This window comes from Hermetia illucens, chromosome 3 (assembly GCF_905115235.1).
Source record: "Hermetia illucens chromosome 3, iHerIll2.2.curated.20191125, whole genome shotgun sequence".
In the NCBI taxonomy this organism is placed as follows: Eukaryota; Metazoa; Arthropoda; class Insecta; order Diptera; family Stratiomyidae; genus Hermetia; species Hermetia illucens.
In genome coordinates this window covers 164825033-164845258 of record NC_051851.1, presented here as the reverse complement: position 1 = coordinate 164845258, position 20226 = coordinate 164825033, and the positions used below count along the sequence as shown (strand labels likewise).

The 20226-nt window shown below is 42.9% G+C and overlaps 1 protein-coding gene across 6 annotated transcripts in view; it reads right to left on the bottom strand.

The window, feature by feature from the left end:
• LOC119650581 overlaps positions 1 to 20226 on the bottom strand; it is a 235885-nt gene that overhangs the window by 106505 nt on the left and 109154 nt on the right. For all 6 annotated transcript variants that reach the window (XM_038053406.1, XM_038053410.1, XM_038053411.1 and 3 more), the window contains exon 2: positions 12932 to 12965. The gene's annotated coding sequence lies outside the window, so the exon portion shown is untranslated. The remainder of the gene's footprint in view (positions 1 to 12931; positions 12966 to 20226) is intronic.

Sequence of the window (20226 nt, the reverse complement as noted above, 5' to 3'; positions counted from 1 at the left end):
CATGCATGCTGCACCATGGAAAACTGATCTGGAACATCGGCGTCACTAACTAAGGCAGGATATTGCTAGGCTAAATCAAATCAGCTCTGACAATGCCAGCATGCTGGATTACCGCCGAAGGCACCCGCCATGCCACTGTGCGGAAGAGGAGGTTTGACGAGCCACAGACAGCTCGAACAACTAGAGGAGCCTAGGTCTGGATCAGATGCAGAACTTGTGGTACTAAAAGTTCACCAGTATACTTGGTTGACTGGCATACAGCATATATCAGATCATGAGTCGGCCACCCTTCCTGGGGATTATTTACTTTATCCCTAAGGAGGACACGATTCAGGACCCCGCGGACACAAGACCGATTTTTTGCTTGCCAACCTTTTACAAGCGCATTTCGAGACCAACAACATCCTGTCCGAAAAACAGAAAGGCTGCCAAGTTGGGTGTGCACGAGGACTTGTCTCAATTGGCTTCGGCCACGAAGCCTTACCTTAGTTCGCTAGAGGTTTAGGTATCTCTTCAGTATGAATGCTGAGCCATGCACTCAGTATCGACTGCTACCATTGTTGCTTGTCACAGTGGGTCTCGGATTGTGGTCACAAAATCAATCGACGTGAGGTTAGGGCGAAATTTGTGTTAAACCACTCGAACAAACAAACAAAATGCTTCGTATATTGTTTCCTATTTTCAATTTATCGTTCTTTTCACTCAATTGTCTCGCCCAACATTGTAATGGCCGATGTGGCTGGAGCACTAGTTTGGCCATCTCGGACAAGTGCTCCGCGTTCACGATAGAAACAGACGTGGCTTTTTGTGATTGTCCAGTGACGCCAGGATTGTTTTACTGTCCTATTAAGATCCTGAGTACTTGAAATACATATGATCCCCCCCCCCCCCAAAAAAAAAACTACTCCTACTTTTTCAATTTGTAACGCTACTTGGAAAACCATCTTTCGACGGCATGACCCGGCATGAGTAGGCTTTATTGGGACAACATTTACGACCTTCCTGGATGACAGGAAAAAATGGAGGAGTTTCGATCACCGAATTTACGGAAGGGATTAATCGACCAAAGCCCTGCCCCCATAGGACCTTTGAAGAGCATAATGAAATATTTTAAAAATGAAACTGTGAAAAGTGCGGTGTGAACAAAAATTTCTACTTCCTTACCAACAACGGTAGTGCTAGTAGAACAACCTCATAAATACTCAATTGCTAGTGTAAATTGCGCAATTGCAACCACAACCCCCATGAAGCTCCCACTAGGGGGCCAACCGCAAACAACCAAGCTAAATGCACATGCAATAAGAATTCTCCTGAAGTATGTGAATCCATGGGCTACCCCGGTTGCCGTGGTACCAGTATATCCCTGGTAAAGTTTCGTGACCAAATGCTATTTCAGATGAGTCCCCGTGCAGACTCGGGCCTGATCGCCCTAATTAGGCCTTTGGAGCATTCGCCTACTGCATCGCGGCCGGCAAGTCAATGCGATTCAGCTTCCTCCGGTGCCACCACTATGGACGTTCTCCTCGGCCACTTGGTTTTGGTTCAGCCGACGGGGTGCCGCCCCGGCTTCCTCACCGCCACCTCTGAGCACTCCCCTATTTGTGACAGATAAATCACTGCAACTAAGGGCCTTGAAACACCTATGGCCCGTTCCAGCTCACTAGCGGGCTGGAAAAATCCTGCACTATTTAAACAATGTTTAGTGTAGTAGTGTTTGTATCTGAGGTTTCTCCACATTTGAAATAAAAAGATCTTCCGCAAAAAAGACTCCTCTTGTTTAAGATAATGCTCAATCACATCTAAATCTCATATCTGGGAACCACTTCGGCCATGCTGTGTCTATAGTAGTGGTGAGGCAGAGTGTGATGGGTTGCCTACGTCCACGATAGAGGGACCAACAGAAATTGAAGCTGGACTATAATGAACGCTGTCGCCTATAGTTAACCGTTGCTTAATGAAGTCGGAATTCTACAAATTGAAGTGAGGTGAAGAGGTGGATATGGATGGGTTCCAGGCGACTGCTAAGCAAACGGAAGCAATGGCGGATTAGATTTCTCTTCCCCCAATTCTTTCTTATCAAACATATGGAGAAATTGGTGTTTGGGTTTCCTTTTCAGGGAATATTTCGAACTTTGAACTGGGCAACCTGTTAAGCTATCACACTTTGACCTAATTCCCGAAAGTCAAAAAATTTTATGTTTCTGGGGTCTTTCTATATTTCTCAACCTCGGTTTGTTTTGTCCGGATTCACCGAAATTAATGGGCATATCGAGATTTCTCCGGAAAACTGGGAATCCCGTTTCCCAAACAAATTTTAAATTCTTTTTTCATTTAAATGTTTCTATACTTTACCATGGCAATTTCCTAATATTGCATTCTTTGACCTTTTGCTTACAAATAGGTTTGCTTATGGTGCATAACCTTTGGTGCAATCTAAGCGTTTGTTACTGGACAGAGCAAGATGCAAGCAAGTGTTGCTTTTTCAGAGCATAAAAACTGGGAAAAATTCGAAACAGTTTTGCAATGGTTCCAGTGACATTGAAGTCTAATCTCGAGGGAAGTCATGCCAAAATTAGCGGGCCCTGTTCCGACTGATGAAGGTGGACTTGTGGTCCGCTGGACCGGGTAGTTGGTGAAGAATAGTCGTCGGCATAGGACGGCCCTAACTCCCAAACCCTACTGAAATAAACCGACCTTGAGATGGCCTTACCGAATTCAGTAAGGCAAGCCGTGCTTTGAGTGAGTTCTCCTTCGTAAGAAGGCACATCTAAGCACCAACACGAAATTGACTCTATTTTAAATGCTGACACGGCCAATCATATGTTACGGAGCCCCAACGTGGATCACATGCTCATCGGAAGCCATGGCAAATTGTATGCCCTTCGAATGTCGGATTTTAAGACACTACCCTGACTGTCTCCCAATTAGAAGACCAAAAGTCCGGATGTAAGTCACTATGAGAAAAAAGAAACCTAAAACCTAAACTCTCTTATTACCAGCACCGCTGAAAGCCTGTGTTTAGGGTCGTCAGACCGCAAACTTCATCGCCGAAGTAAGGATGAAAATACAGATTGGTGACAGGTGACATTGCCAACATACGTGTACATTAGCTAGGAAAGTAAAGAGACTTTCGAAATTCCTGACTTTACCAGTAAAACTATATGCGGTTTACCACGTGAGTCCCTATTTGAAACAAATTGAGCTGGCTACGCACTACTCCTAGGCCTATCGCTCTAGATAAAGACGGAGGCAAGGTGTGTGTATCAAAAATTGCGTTATTATTAATATCCATCCCTTGATTAGATCTATTGTGGCGAACAATCTAAATATACGTACTAGCTCCACAAGTCTGCAACCGCCAACATCAATTCGTTGAAAAATAAAGTGCATATTAGCCCTAATCCAAAGGTAATGTATCTAAGCACTTTCCTGCAGATGAAAACATGTCTCCAAGAGAAGCTTATGATTCAATAACGATTTCATTTTTCAATAAATGCCACTAATGCGAATCGATCAATAAAATCGTGACCCAATTGTAATAAGGTGACTACGATTACGCCACACCACACACAATCCGAAAATAATGCCGCACTTAATCTCTAAGCTTTATCTTGAATGCATCACGATTCGCATCAGATATGTCTCTGGCAACTTACACTGCCGCCATAAAACCTCAAAATGGATAATGCGACCATTGAGTGCAGCTGCATTAATCGGGCGAGAGTAAAGCCACACTATCACAAATAATGGTAATCGTCATAACACAACTGGCAATAATATCTAATATCTAATAGTTATATGGAAAAAGAGCCTACTTATCCTCCGTTTGAGGTCTTTTCAGATGTACTCCAGCCAGCAAATGCTCAAGTCAATTTAACTTTCTAATTAGCTTTATGATTGCCATGTGCATGAACTGGAAAGTTTCATTAGACACTGTGCATAGATGGGAGTAGATAGATGTATCTATCTATACATATCCGATATCTAAATCAACCGCATATTGTAAATATTACGTACATATGTGCGCACTAGATGTAAGATGCACTAAGGATCGAGATGTGTGAGCAGCATGTGTTGGATGATGTGTTTTTCGAAAATTAATCAAAGCTGTCTCTGGGCCAGTTGACGGATTACTTCATTAGACAGGTTGTGAGTAAAATTTGCCAAAAAAAACTTTCAGTAGAGATTATGAATGAAAGAAAGCAAGTGACCTCGCCCGCGAGGCTCATGATTTCTGAGAAAGAAAAACTCAATTTAAACTGGTGGTTCCAGACATCTGAAGTGTAGTTCTAGGTACACACATGTGCTATCTAGAAGTAAAGTGCCATCTTCGCAATGTTACCTTTCTCCTTTCTCCCGACTCACTGTTGATCTATACCAAATAATACAGTGGAACCATCGCACCAAGTTTGAGTTCTGTACTGGATGACTCCAAAACCTAAGATTGAGTTTCTCTGGTCCTAAATTTCAGCGCGCCAGGTTTATGTGTTAGTTTTTCAAAAGACTATGATGAGGTAAGGTACGCATTCCCTGCCAAATTTGAAAATGTAATCCAGGATATTTGGTTTTTCTAAACTGCACCTTTGAAATGAGACCCTAAATAGTGAAGGGTGAACTCATATCCTATTTCAATAACAAGTACTTCGAAAAAGATACGAAGTGCGATAAGTGATTATAAGAAATCCCGAAAGAAAAATTAGGCTCCTTCAAAATTAAGTTCCTTATAAGAGTTCAAAGATGTCGATTGGAATAAGGGTGGTAGCCTATTCTGAACTTTTTGTGTTGAAATGATGTAACAAGTCCGGAACCATCGACAGGAGAAGGAGAGAAGTTAACTGACGTTAAACTAGGCCCAGTAACATGATTCTCCGCAGTTTTTAGCACTGGGGACGAGAGCTGTCAGCCGCTGATATACAATGACCATAGTGCCTTATTAGCGGGGAACTTGGCTGCTGTGGCATCAACGATTATAAGCGGGTGAGGTTAAGTACAACTGCTTCCATCGTTACATCCATAAGTTCGATTCTTCGGTTCTCATTTAAGCAGGAGCCCCGTGATTGGAGAGAGTGTAATAGGATCCGACCGAAAAGAGACCATTCTGGCGCCTAATAAACTGGGTGATCTAAAACGTAGCGACCAAGGGAAGCGACTTTTATTGCATTAGATAGTGAGAGTGTGGAGCTCTGAGAGTTTGATAAAGAACAAATGAAAATTTTCAGTTATATAGAGGCCATGATAAAAGAGATACAACAAAAATTTAGGACGAAAAGCACCTAGCCAAAAGGTGAGCCAGGAGACGGACATAAAGGGTTGCAGGCAAGAAATTTCTATAGAATGCAGCAATGTAGGTGATAATACTGCGAATGGGGAGGTTTGCGAGGTCTTGGGAAATGAAATTGACCTAATTGGAATTCAGAAAGCAGCAATGAAATCATAAGATTTCTAGTAGAGGTACTACTCAAAGTATCGGCAGCAGGGAGAGGAAATATTGGTTGGGTTATGTGTCGGTTTATAAACCAAATGATACAAATCTTCTGTACCGGAATAATTGGTAAGCTGAAGCAATGCAGCTTGGAAGTAATACTGAAGTGAAAGCCCATAACAGTAGGGATTTCGGACCCAACCCTCATTGCATACTGATACAAATAAAACCTCGACCACCGAAAGATGGCATAAGACTTACTCTCGCAGCCCATTCGCGAAAAAGACATAAATGCCGCCATAAGTAATGTACCAGATTGGAATTATGATGATGGAGTTTGGGCCAGAGACCAAACGGAAGGAGATAACAGAGCAGCCAGAGGTGGTATTTATAAGGATGAAGCAGAAGGGAATTCACAGTTGCAGCTGCCATACAAGTCCTACGTTACATTTTTTAGCGGAAACCTACAGTATGTTCCAAAAAGGGAGTCGCACCACCACGATATCTTTGATGTAGTAGCATACCAGACGATCCAAGATATGATATGTCCTGTCCGAGAATCGTGGGTAAAACATGAAATTTGAACGAGCCACTGAAGACGAACATGAGCCAGAAAGTACAATTAGAAACGTGCTCAAGTCTCAGGAGAACGGACATGGAGTTGCCTACCTGGACCTTATAAAGGTTCAGAATGAGCCCTTGAAGGCAGGGAGAAAAATTGAAAGAGCTGAAAGTACGAGGACCAAACGTTGTCACAGCTGAGCTGGATTTAACCTGTTTTCCTAACGCCACTTACTCAGTTTAGGCATAGAAAATATTTTGTTCGTTGAACTTATCATTTGCTGAAAAAAGTGAAATGGCAATAAATAGATTGCCCAGATTTCTTTCGAAAACGACTTGGAAGTGCTTTGATATCGCAAATGAGGTTTGCATCAATACTTGTTTATGGTGAATGGGTAGACCAGGAATATGTTGGCCATTTGTTGATAGGAACATTTAAATCATTATAAAGAATGGAAAAAGAAACGAATAAATTTCATGAATAGAATATCCGAAAATGCCTCGATGAAGCTAACAGTCTGCACAAAAATAAAAAGGTAATAAATGTCAAATGAAGCAGGAGAAGGAGACAATAAGTATACCAAGAGAGTCTTAGGGATAGATGCTAACGAATGTTCTGGGAATAGCAGGTATACGATGCTTCATAGCAACAAGGAAAACTTCTTGACTAGCCCGACTGGACGCTACTTCGATGGCAACGAAGGACTGAATATTCATCAAGAAGATCAGCATCAAATTTTTCATAACTGATAATTCCACCTGAAAGAACTTCATTCTCCTTCTTGACGAAGCTGTGGAACATGACAAAAAGACCAGCTGAAAGAGCCTCCAAACTCCACTAAGTCTGACCGAGAATAGTAGCGAACCCGATACAGACGAGTCGCTACTCAGTAAGACAAATGCTAAAGAAGAAGCTAGGGTAGAGAAAGACCCACATCGCAGTCAAAAGGTCAACCGACGAGAACAGTCTTGAAGGCTGTCTGCAGAAAGAGGTTTCCCCTTCCTCCAGCTTCTGTTAATACGTGGGGGAGAAAATCTAGCGATCTAGCCGTAGAAACTTACGGCACGTTTAAGTATGAAGCCGCATAAATTAGACACACCAAAGTGGACTCATAATTAATGCTAGGATGTCAAGAATCTAAAGTAGAATAGCTACATGCTACGCACTTTATTGGGAGCGGAATTCAATTTAATTTATCAGCCAAACATTTACAAATACACCACTATTTAAAATTAATGTAAAAACACCATATCCAGGGAGGATCTCGCAGGTGCAGATTGTCTAAGGGTTTTTACCATAACAGCTTGATTGGGTCCATACATCTATAATAAAGCCTCTTTTGATCTGTGCCCACATTATCTGGTAATTGAGGCTGAATTTTGAACAATAGGAAATTAAGGGCATCAATCCAAAGCCATGGGTACCTAGATATTACTGGAGCCACGAGAACTAAGGCTCCCCCCACACTCGACGATATCCTAAATCTGCTTCCCATTCACCTTGAAGTGAAAACGAAATTATTCAAGTGGGCTGGATAACATTGGCGCGATGAAGGTAATCAATCGTATAGCCATGTGTCTATTTGGCAAACATCAGGCGCCTTTGTGAAGGATTTATTTTTGAGAAGATCTTCAGATAGCCACGGATTTAAATTAGGATCAGAATAATCTTCACCCACGAATCACTTATTAAATTTTTTGAAGAAGACAAACCAGAAATGATGCGTCTCTTAAGAGTTTTCGTTTATAAAATTCAGCCTACGGAATGCAGTGTGGACATTCCAGGGAATAATTCAGGAAACTCTAAGAGGTTTGAACTTCTGCTATGCCAACTTTAATGACATACTAGGTGCTTCATTGTTTATTGAAGAGCGAGCACGGTAACGATATTCCAAAGTTTGAAGCAATGCGAGATGATGATGAATACGAGTGAATGCGAATCCCTTTAATGCAGGGGTCTTAGAATACCTGCTCTAAAGGAAGAGGCATGCCACTTGTCAGCCGAAGTCAAAGCGATCCAATCATACTCGCAACCAATCCAAATAGCTCAGAAGTACAAACATAAAATTTTTAAAAGAGGTTTATACACAGAACAGCAGGAGTATAGGCATCATATACCGAGATTCTTCAGGGTAAAGTCAATGGAAATTCATCAATCAACTTCATCCGCAGATCCATCTTCGACGCCCCTAAAAAGAATCAAAGCTCGCACGTATCTGGTTACAACAGCCTTCTTGTGCAAGCATTATCGACTACGCCATCGCTCCACCTCAGGCAGGGTGTGCCAGATCTTCTTTTTCTAGGATATCAAATTGTCCTTATAGACTTTTCGGGTTGGATCATCCTCACTCGTATGGATTCGCCCACCGCACCCTGTTGAACTGGATTTTATCCATAACCAGGCGGTCGTAGTACCGCTCATATCATCGTTATAAGGTGTACTGGCATTACCCGACCTTAAATGACCCATCCTTTCCAGAAAACTATTCTCAACAAAATGCACCAACTATCCTACCTCGGAGAAAATTTATCCTCGTAAGTTGCTGCCATTTTGTCATCCTCACTGAAAGAAAATTTGTGCCCTATGAGACCATCGCATCTCAACATCGACTGTAGAATGGCATCTTGCGAATCAAACCCTGGTTGAAACAAGGCGCAGACTCCATTCCCCTCCCATCGAATTAAATGGTGACGATTGCCCAAGCATAAAAAAAAAATGATTTCAACTAGGTGACTGCCGACTAGTAACAGCATTGTAGAAACGTGCAAATGGGGATTTCCAAATAAAGGTCCCTAAAAATAAACGCTTCTATCATGAGTTCTTCGTCGGTAAAACGTTGTCAAAAGTGGATACTACGCACAGTGATGAAGGCTTTGGTCTTGAATTAGGACCTCTGGAACGATACGGGGTTGCATCTATCATGCAAAAATTGAGATAGTGGTGTCTTCGATAGTATAGTGATGTAAGTTGTGCTGATAAGAGCTCACTTGCTAGGGTTGATCTGAATAACAAAGTCGATGAAAAGAAGATTCGTTGTCGCTTACAACGTATCGGGTACATGGAGTAGGTAAGGATATTGGGGCTAATTTATGTACGATCATACAATACCAAAAACATCATAAGCTACATGCGCCTCAAAAAAATAGGGCAATCTGTCTTTGGTATGGTTAAATACTAAATATAACTCTCATCGATTTGGAAATGAAAAGGGAAGCCACAAACGAGCCAAAGGCTTAGTACTATCCGGAAAAGCAACCAATCGTATGACTATGAGGAAATCCTGGGCCAACATCAGCTTTGTTTTCAGAAAAAATGAGAGTAACGACTATATTTCATTTTTCTGGTAAAAGAGGTTGCTTCCCATTTGGCATTACCAGCAATAAATAATAACACTGTATGTGAATCCAATTCATGTGGGGTTGCTACTAGTTTCTGTTTAAAGGCGTACAAAAAAACGAAAGGTTCCTGGTCCGGGAAATAGGACACTCGAGTATCGCCGGTAATAAGGCGATTGACAGATTGGCACACCAGGTGTCAGATTCTACAATGGTGGGATAAGAGCGAGGGCCTGGTGCAGCAATTTACTGTGGAGACTGCATCTAAGGATGAAACAGAATAGGAAGAAGTCATACAAATTCCTCATTCTACGCTGGTTTCTTAAGAGAAAGAGGAAGCAACATCCCCTTTTACATCCAATGCTAGCCACGCAAAGTATCTTCTTCAAAATTACAAATTTAATCTTGGTCTGCGAGATGTATTCTATCGAACCGATTTGCGGGGATTGGCCTGGTTTTTTGAAGGTCAGAAGCATTTTTTTCTCCCGAACGTCGAGTGAGCTTGCCTATTTGATCACCAAGTTCGTAAGGATTTTTTAATTTCAGTGAAACGCTAATGTTGATTATCCGCTAATATGAACATGAGACCACCTACTACCATTTGAAGTTTTAGGAAGGGAGAAGAAAGAAGGAGACAATGTCAAAAAGTAATCCTAATGATTTCAAGACTGAACTCTAAGTATTTTGGTAAAATGTTCCGTAACATATTGATTTTTCTAATTTCAGGTTCTTCGTCGAAAATCTTACGAATGTAATTGGTAACTAATGAAACAGTTCATCATGGCAAACTAAGCCCTGATCATAGCAAATTACGAACCCTAACACGGCATGCTTCCTTATGGATGGATTTTCCAAAGACTTCGGCGCAAAACCGAGATTTCTGGAGTTCCTCATTAAGGCAGGCCTAGACCGGATACCGATTGTTGCTCCGTTGATGGTGATGATTTTGTACAACTTTTTAGTCCTCCAGTTGTCCAAAAATTGAATCATCGCCTCATGAGTGTCGGCCGACTATAAAATACAAAGAACGGTGTCTCGTGGTAACGGAGACGAAGATGTTGCGTTGAACTAGTGGCGTAACACGCCTTGATGGCATCAAAAATCAAAATCCGCTATTGATACCGTGTCACACCGATCGAGGAAAAATTGGGAGAGATGCGTCTTCGATGGTATGGTCACGTAATTCGTGCTAGCGAGAATTCATCTGCCAAGACTGATCTGAACGTTTAAGTCGATGGTAAGCGACCAAAAGGCCGGACGAAACAATGGTGGCTTGATACCCTGGATTTTGCAACTGCATCCAAATCGCAACCAATTCGGGGTTATTCAGGGTTATACCTGGATACTTCAAACTTAATCTTCCGGAACCCAAGGCCCACCCCAACCCCAGCTATTTCGCCAAGCACTTATGTGCCACGGACAAGGTTATTCAGAGAAAATCAAAACCCAACGTGGAAATAATAGGGGTCTCCTAGAAGTAATTTCGTCTATTTTTGAGAGAACACGGGGCCCGGGGATCTCTCCGTTCTCATAATGGGCACAGGAATTGAACCTGGTGCAAGCTTTGCTTGAGTTCTGATGCTTTGAAGCCTGCCCTTGCCAGTATCCTTCGAAAAAACGTGAGGAATATAAATTGAATTTTGAACGGTATCAAACTACCGAACAATTGGGTGACTACGTTTTCAAAATGAGGCGGCAGAGAGAGAGTTTTGTATGAAATAAAATAATTAATTTCGCAAAATTATCCGTTGATTTCAGAGTGTTGTAGTTACTAACAGAATAAATTTTAGTTTAGAAGTTGATTAAATATGAATTAAAATACACAATTTCGAGGTGATCCTTTCAGCATTTTTGCCTTAGGAATGGTCGTTGGAGAGGAACAGTCAATGGTTTTAAAGATACTCGTATATGTCTTATAAGCATCAAAGATACTATTTTATCCATTTATATTCTCAGTTCGCGACACGTGCGAAAAATTTACTTATCTGCTCTGAAAGATTTATAGAAAAGTTCAAAAATTTCTCAAGTACCAAGAAAGAAATATAGAAATCTCAGAAAGTGTAAAAAGGCCCCTAAAACCCCAATCACCGCAGAATTTTCAATTCATTTCCCTTCATCGAAATCTCTGACAATTCACCAGAATTTCAGTAGATTCTTAACTTATTCATCAGGGCCCGAAGAACCTCATAAACAAAATGTTCAATAGAATTCCTTTCTCGATTAAAATTCTCTTAAACATTAATAATTTCGCTATTAAGTTATTGTTGTCAATCAGGATGAAATGAAAATTGCCCTCATCAAAGTATCTTTAGGACTTGTAAGATCATCGGCCCCGTCCACAAAGTTCAAATGAGTTTGACTCTTCAGGTTTGCCGGACAGATGCCATGGGCAGACTCTAGCTTCGGTGGATAGTTTTGTGATTATTGGATTCGAATTGCAATTATAAGAAAAAAATTTAAGGTTGATTACCCTCACCTTGGAGATTGAAGATTGAACTTTGTAGTGGAATCATGATTGACTTAAATGAGTAAATGAATAGGCAAGTGAAATGGTTGGGTAGTTAAAGAGGGTGATTCACCTGTAGTTGTGCAAAGATACAAATGGAACTCATCTTATTTTTCCAGCTTTCTTAAGATAAAATCGTTACAATAGATATCGGATTTTATATATCTTTGATATCGAAAATATCTATGCTGTTTCCCGGGATAAACGAATGCGATAAACATCCCTTAGCCATGACATTCCTTTCCAGTTTTATTTTCCGACTTACTCAAGCGTAGCTATAACAAAAGATAACGATGCCAATCCCCGGCAGATGTACTGTAAAATCTGATCGCACTTCTAAACAAAAGGACTTACTAGACTGCGATTGCTTCTTTCGATGTGTATCAAACAAGTACGCCCACTTCCCTTATTCAAATACGAGCATTCCACTGGAGCTATATTATCTACAGCTCACTATTGGTGAAATATATTCTTTTGTATCTTGAAATGGATGTCTTGGAAATGCCAAGAGAAAAGATGTCTGTCATAAATGCTGTGCATATTTTCTCTACCGTCGTCAAGAAATCGAAGATGGAAATGTAAAGATATTGAAACTATACAACTTACTTGAAAGGCTACGTTTTTACTCGGTGCCGGTGCCGGTGCCAGTGCCGAACGAAAAGGGCAATGAAAAACTCAGGAATTTCTTGAAGGTCATAAGAAAAGCAACAGTACGGCATACAATACACTTGATTCCGCCACCGTCACTGTCAAGATCCTTTACGAGATGATACTTAGGAATAATAAGTTCAGTCGATAACAACAAGTGCCACACAGCTAGCCGGGCCCCTTCAGCTCCACAATGAATACAACAAGCAGAAATGAATGAAATGGGGTGGGGGTTGGTTGGGAGGAAATCGCGAGAGCGGGCAAGTGACAATATGCTGGACGAGTTGGCAAACTTTGAGATGTAATTCTTTTTCGCTACTTCAATCTATTTTCATTGCTTGGTTCATTTTATTTTCAGAATTTTAGCATATTTTTGGAAAGCATTAACTTGATGGCGATAGGATGGAACTTGACGAAGAGTTGACTAAGTTGGTTCGTAGTGAATCTGTAGTACTCACCATTTGTTGGGATTGTATTCAGGTAGCAATCAATCTGAAAAATGAGAGATAAGATTTAATTAATAGGAGCTTTGCCTTAAAGATAAAATTTGAATGCAAAATTGAAAGAAATGTACTTTTGCTGTTGTAGTGTTTCCAAGAATTGGATGACTCCAATTTAAATAAACGTAAATGGTTGGGATTCACGATATTTGGTTTTAAGATTAATACAAAATTCATCACAAGGATTACCTCACCTTAATGGAATCTAGATTTACTAGGAAAATGTGCATGAACATGACAGCAGACTCCGACATGTCTTCATTGTGTCATCGAAAAGGGGTCCTGTCATTCGAAGGCACCAATTGAATTCGTGTTTATTGGAGCACTCCGGCCTAAGATATCGTCCAACGAAGGGCTAAGTCGATTTGCGGGTCATTTAGTCGGTACAACGGCGTGAACAAGTTGATTGACACAAGTGGCAGTGAATAGGTTCCACATTTAAGAAACACGCATTGCATGTCCATCCTGGGATGGTCGGGTTGTCTTAGAATTACCTGGCACAGAGGAATGCGAAGTTTTGTGGGGAGCTGCAGCGTGTGACTGTGGTTGACATACTGAAGTCCATATAAGGATCCTCGGAAATCATGTAAATCTGGTATCACCTCAAGCTTGCTACCAATAAAAAGCTTTGGTGGATCGACAAAAGGCAAAGTGATTCGAAATTTAGATTTTTCTAGATTTTGATTGCTAAAAAAATGGCCATAATTTTCCCAGTTTGTAACTTCTTGATTTTTTTTATGTAACTTTATTGAGAAACTTTAGTTTGTTCTTGGAGCGTCAATGCAAATTGTATTCTTTTTTTTCTTTTTTTTTGGGAGTAGGGTAGGTGAATGCATTTATGCACAGAGTGTTGGACTCCCGCAACAGTACGATGCCGGACTACCAACTAAACACCTCCCTGTCATCAGAGAACTAGCCGGGAACCATTTGACACATTAGTTCGGGCAAGCCCTCCCGTTCTCCCGGCTTTGGGAGCTTTCAAGTCAGGGAATTCCGATCGATATGGGACGCAGGGTCGGGATTTTTCTTCTGGTCAAGGTGACTACTTCGGTTTTTCCCAACACAAGGCTGAAACCGTGAGGAGTCATCCATCCGCCATCTTACGGAATTGAAGACATTTCTGACATCAAGCGTTATCCATCGAGATCGGCGGCTGTGTGCCTTGGCACGATGAACCGCATCTACGACCTCCCGAACTACCTTGGGGATAAGTCCCCGGCAACGCGGATCGCTACAGCGAGTCTACTCCTGATGAGCTTCTCGAGCACTTTCCCGGCTGTGTCAAGCATACACAGCGGTCGGTATGTAGACGGGAGCTGGGAGTCTCCTTTACCCTTGTTGATCAGTGCGAGTCTGGCCACTTTCCAGCGACAAGGAAAAATGCCCTCCTTCAAGCAAGCGTTGAACGCATAAAGTAGCAATTCTGGCCGTTGGGGGAACACCAGTTTGTAAACTTTCCCCGGGATGCGATCAGAACCTGGCGCCTTCTAGTTTTTCAAAGTGAGAACCGCTTCATCGATCTCTCTCATTGTGAAAACGGGGCAATCCTCGACGCTTTCCACGCTATTGACATAAACCCACACAGGATGTCTGGAGAACAATGCCCGCACAATGCGGTCCATCTGCTCGGTACTTAGTATGCAGGGCCTCCGCAGAGCCCCGATTTTCCGGGTGATAAGCTTATAGCCAAGTCCCCACGAGTCTTCATTCACCTCGTTGACAAGGTTCTATCAGCCGCGAGCTTTGCTTTTATTTATAGCGCTGCGGAGTCTCCGTTTTGATAATCTATACTGTGCTTTTATTGCACATGCTTCCTCGTTAGCGTGCAAACGTTGTGCCAAACGACAAAGCTTATGACACTCCCTCCGTAGGTCGGCATTTTTTGCCGTCCACCAATACATTGAAGGCTTGTCGCACCTGGGGCCCCTCCGGGGCATGGAAGCCTCACACGCCGTCATTATCAGATTCACCATTGAATTTATGACGATGTCAGGTGTGACATTACCACCTCTCGGAGCGCCCTGCAGCGCGGCTCTACCTGCTCCAAAAGCTTTGACGAACTTCCCGACATTTCACACCCCATCCTCTTTCCGCTTTTTCCCCAGTTCGCTTTGCAGTGGGCTATCTGCGGTCCGTTTGACACAAGCAGCGTTCTCAGCAGGGAGTGCGGTTGTTTCTGCTCTCTAAATGTCCGCTGCTCTCCACGCTCGCCTATAGAAGGAGATGCGGTCCAATAGTTCCTCCAGTTACATGCCTTCGATGGTTTGGGATATAGAAGTTGATGGGAAACGACCAAAAGGGTGGTCGAAACAAAGATGGTTTGATACTCTGGATCGCGATTCAAGAGTCTGAGATCAGGCGTTTGACCGAACAAAATGGGGCCAGCGATTAAGAGGAGCCGATCCCGCTTCCGAACGAGATAAAAGTTGAAGAAGACATACATTCCTAGTAGATCACAATAGATCACGATAACACAAGCAGCATGCTTACCAAAAAGAAATACCCCATGGTGGCATTCGTAGACATCGAAAGGGGTTTCAACTGTACTTCATTTGTGATAATTTATGACGCGACAATCCAGCATGAAATTGATTCGGTGTGAATTACTTAGATTCTTCGCATGCTGGGGGTGAGGCCCATATATTGGTCGATTCCCTCTCCCATTTCCTGGAGAACATAAAGGTCTCTGGGCAAGTATTTGTGGATGATTTTTAGCAATAATAATTATAAGCATATTTTAGGATAATATGTCACTGTTTGAATTCAGCTTTGTAGTTACGTCCATCAGGAACTTTAGCTGGACCAGCTACATGATGCTCACTTTGCAGCGAAAATTCAACTGGTACAAACGACAAGTTAACGTCAAAATCATATAACAGAACATCCCACGTGAAGAGAAGCCGAGCTTATTGACATTTTCACCTCCTCCAAGCTCCGGAAGGTGAGGTCAAGCCGGTTATCGTCCCCCTTGATATCCCAGGAGTAGATAACATCGACAACGATCAAGATGTGAACCACTGTCGGGACGTGGAAGACGACGAACCGCATCAAAATATTACGTTGCTCAACAAGATCCACGACCATATCCGAAAAGGAATACGCCTTGGGTGCAGCCATGAACATCGTAGGTACTTTCAACTATTCCTAGTTCGCTGCAATTTGTGATGCGGTAAGGCAGCATGGAATCGATCCACCATTGGTCAGTTGGAGTCTTCGTATGGTATTGGTGGATGCATGTCTATTTAGGTAAGATGTCTTAGAGGCTGCCCTGAGATAGAAATCCTCTCTTCCTTGCTATGGCTTCTTGAGGACACAATGGTCTTTGCGAAGGTATTACTAGCCGTGATAATTACTATCATGTTTGCGGATACAGTATGTGATTGCTTGAATGCAACTTTTCACATAATCCATCCAAATTTAGTATCTCCGTAATAGACTCACGGTGAACGCTAGAAAGACTTGACTAGTTATGTTCACTAGTAATGTTAAGTGAACTTTATTAGCAGTAGTATATACAGCCCTCAACCGAGAGACTGGAATCTGGCATGCAAAGTAGTATCACTGGAGCGAGTGAAATGGGCATTTAACTCGTTCCATAGATACAAGTCTGCAGGTCCGGATGGCATCATCCCTGTGCTAGTAATAGAAGGAATGGATGCCATGGGTCTACATATTCGGAATATATATCGCGCATGCCTAGCACACGCTTATATTCCAATTAAATGGCGGGATGTGAAGGTGTTGTTCATTCCCAAACCAGGAAAACCTACCTACACAGACGCAAAAATCTTTCGACCGATCAGCCTAACGTCCTTTCTGCTAAAAGGACTAGAAAGACTAGTAGATCGGTTCATAAGGGACACACACATTCCTAAGTGGCCACTTCACCATAGGCAACACGCCTACCAGAAAGGCAAATCCACGGAGACAGCTCTCCATGAACTTACGGCAAAAATTGAAAAGGCGATGTCCGAAAAAGAATACGCCTTATGCGCATTCATGGACATCGAAGGTGCCTTCAATTATGCCTCATTCGCGGCAATTTGTGATGCGGCAAGACAGCATGGAATCGAACCGCTGCTAATCAGTTGGATTCTTCACATGCTAGAGTGAAGAAAAATCCACATATCGGTCGGCCAGAAGTCTATTGAAGCAGGATGTCTCAGGGGCTGCCCACAGGGAGGGGTTCTCTCTCCACTGTTATGGCTCTTGGTAATGGATACCCTGCTGTGGCTCCTGGAGGACAAAAAAGTCTTCGCGCAAGCATTTGCGGACGACCTAGCCGTAATAATTACCGGCAAGTTTGCGGACACAGTATGTGACCGCTTGAATGCAACTCTGCATGTAATCCACAGCTGGTGCCTCCGCAATGGACTCACGGTGAACGCTAGGAAGACTGGACTAGTTATGTTCACTAGGAACGTCAGGTGGGGTAGCTATACGCTACCCACCTTAGCAGGGGCGGAAATCCAGCTGGCACAAACAGTCAAGTACTTAGGAGTACATTTCGACTCCAAATTAACGTGGAAGCATCATATCCAGGAACAATATCAGAAATCCTGCAGATTGCCCTGGTGCTGTAGGAATGCGATAGGTAAGACCTGGGGACCTGGGATCACCTAAACGGATACACTGGATGTATACATCCATAATAAAACCCATTTTGATGTATGCATGCATCGTCTGGTGGCCAAGACTGAACTTTGCTAACAGCAGGAAGCTGCTAACGCAGATTCAGAGACTTGGTTGCCTAAGTATTACTGGAGCAATGAGTACTACGCCGACTGCGGCACTTGAAGCTATCCTAAATTTACCCCCAATTCACTTGGAGGTGAAACGGAAAGCGGCCAACGACGCATATAGGTTCGATACCATTGGCGCGTGGAAAGGCGGCCAATCCAACGGGCATGCGTCTATCTGGAAATTCCTTGAAAAACATCCAGTAGCCCTGATGCCGACCGATCATATGGTTTCCAGATTCGTCTTTGAAAAGACATATACTGTCGTAATCACCGAAAGAGAAGAATGGTCGACAAGTGGCCATGAGTCCGTTCAGATTACAGACCTAATAATCTTCACCGACGGGTCAGTCATGGAGGATGGATCAGGTGCAGGGGTGTTCTCGGAGAATCCGATTATAGAACTGGCCCGACCTCTCGGAACAATGACGACCATATTCCAGGCGAAGATATATGCCATTTCATTGGCAGCAGAAGAATGTCTGCGACAGAAATGGAGGGGTCGCACCATTCGAATCTGTTCCGACAGTCGGGCGGCATTATCAGCGCTAAATGGCAATAAAATATCAAGCAAGTTGGTGTGGAGTTGTCATCAGGTGCTGCTGAAATTTGGCCGACTGAACGAAACATTCCTGATGTGGGTGCCGGGGCACTCTAACATCGCCGGCAATGAGGAGGCTGACAGGCTAGCTCGCCGAGGGTCTGGATCCACAATGGTGGGGCCAGAACCAGCTCTTGGAATCCGACCATCTACAGTCAAGTCTACTCTGAAGAGTGAAATTGCAAGGATTCACGCAACCGAGTGGAAAAATTTAGACTCTTGCCGGCAAGCGAAAATCCTTGTGAAGGAACCTAGAGCCACTAGAGCGGCATTTTTGTTATCTCTTAAGAAATCGGACATGAAAACCCTAGTAGGACTTTTGACGGGACACTGCCCCTTAAACTACCATATGGAAAAGATTGGGGTAGTAGTTTCGGCTGTGTGCAGCCAATGTGAGGAGGAGGCGGAGACGGCCCTGCACTTTTTATGCAGCTGCCCGGCATTCTCAGATCTCAGACGAAGACACCTTGGCAAGGTTTTCTTCAATGAAGAATCTGCACACTCTCTGCCTCTGGAGAATGTTCTCAGATTCGCTAAAGCCTGCGAACACCGTAGGCGGGAAGCCATTGAATAGGCAACTACGGGGATAGCCTAATAATGGCCTGAGTGCTCGGGGCTGCGGCTCCCCCCAGTTAACTAAACTAACTAACTATAATAACTAAGCAGTAGGAAGCTCAAAGATCAAATGACTTGGTCATGCGAACCGTATCCATTAGATAGTTTGCAGTCGGAGGTAACTGACTGTATTCGAAAGGAGCCTAACTGATACCGGGTCGCCTTACTGAGTAAGTGAGTTCTTGCCGTGCTACTGGGGGTTCTGGCACCGTGGATCTTCTAACCATTTACTTGTGGGAATTAAATTAGCACCCATAATAAAATAAAAAAAACTTCAGCCAATAAAGCGGGACCCTGTACCGCACACAAACTGGTTGACCAGGCGAGGGCCTTCTGTGGAATCGGATACGGTTTCATGACTATGACATTAAAAACTGAAGAGGAACCGCTGAAAGAACTATACTGGGCGAGCCTACCACGAATAGAGTAGTCCACGGTGCTTATTGTCGGCATCTGGGAGAACACTTAATACCAGATGCAAAGCTGAAACATCTGGAATTAGGGAATATACTAAACTTCCTAACGGTTAAAGGCTTGTTTGAGATACTATGGCTAATAGGTACACTATAACCAGCAAACGGGGCACAATAGTTCTTTAAGGATACGGTGGGACTTTCCCTTAACAGAATAATAATACCCGAACATCGCTGACAGTAAGGGGATTGGCAAATTGACTAGCTAAAAATTCATCCTCACAAGCATGGGACCAGAGCCAATATTTGGCATTATTTACTGGCATCCTTACGTACTCTCAAGGTAGACGCTCCAAGAGTTCACGGAGCAGAATGGAGGAATCGGAATTGATGACGGCAGGTGAAAACCTTAGTGAAAGAACAAGGCTTTTAGCGGAATGCTGTTCCTTGGATAACTACATGAAAAAAAAGTGAGTTGTCGCCTGGTCTATTTTCTGTGAGGAAGAGGAATAAATGGCTCTGCATTTTATATGCGACTGCTCGGTTTCAGCAGACCGATGAAGAGACTTCGAAAAGGTTTTCTCTGACAGAAAGTCAGCACATTCTCTGCCTCTGAAGGACATTTTTAGATTCGTAAAAGCGTGCGAACGTCGCAGGAGGCGATTTTAGGGGATAGTCCACTGAGCCTACTAAAGAATTGTGAGTGCTTGGAATCTGTGACACGCCCAGTCTTTCAACTTAAGATAATCTAACCCAGTTAAGGTGGCAGAAGTCGGATAAAGGCAGCACCTAAGGAATAGGTACCAATGAGTTTCACATGAAAATGGTATGCGCACGTTTTGTAAGTATACTGTTAGGGCCCCTGAAGTTTGTTTGTCTGATGCA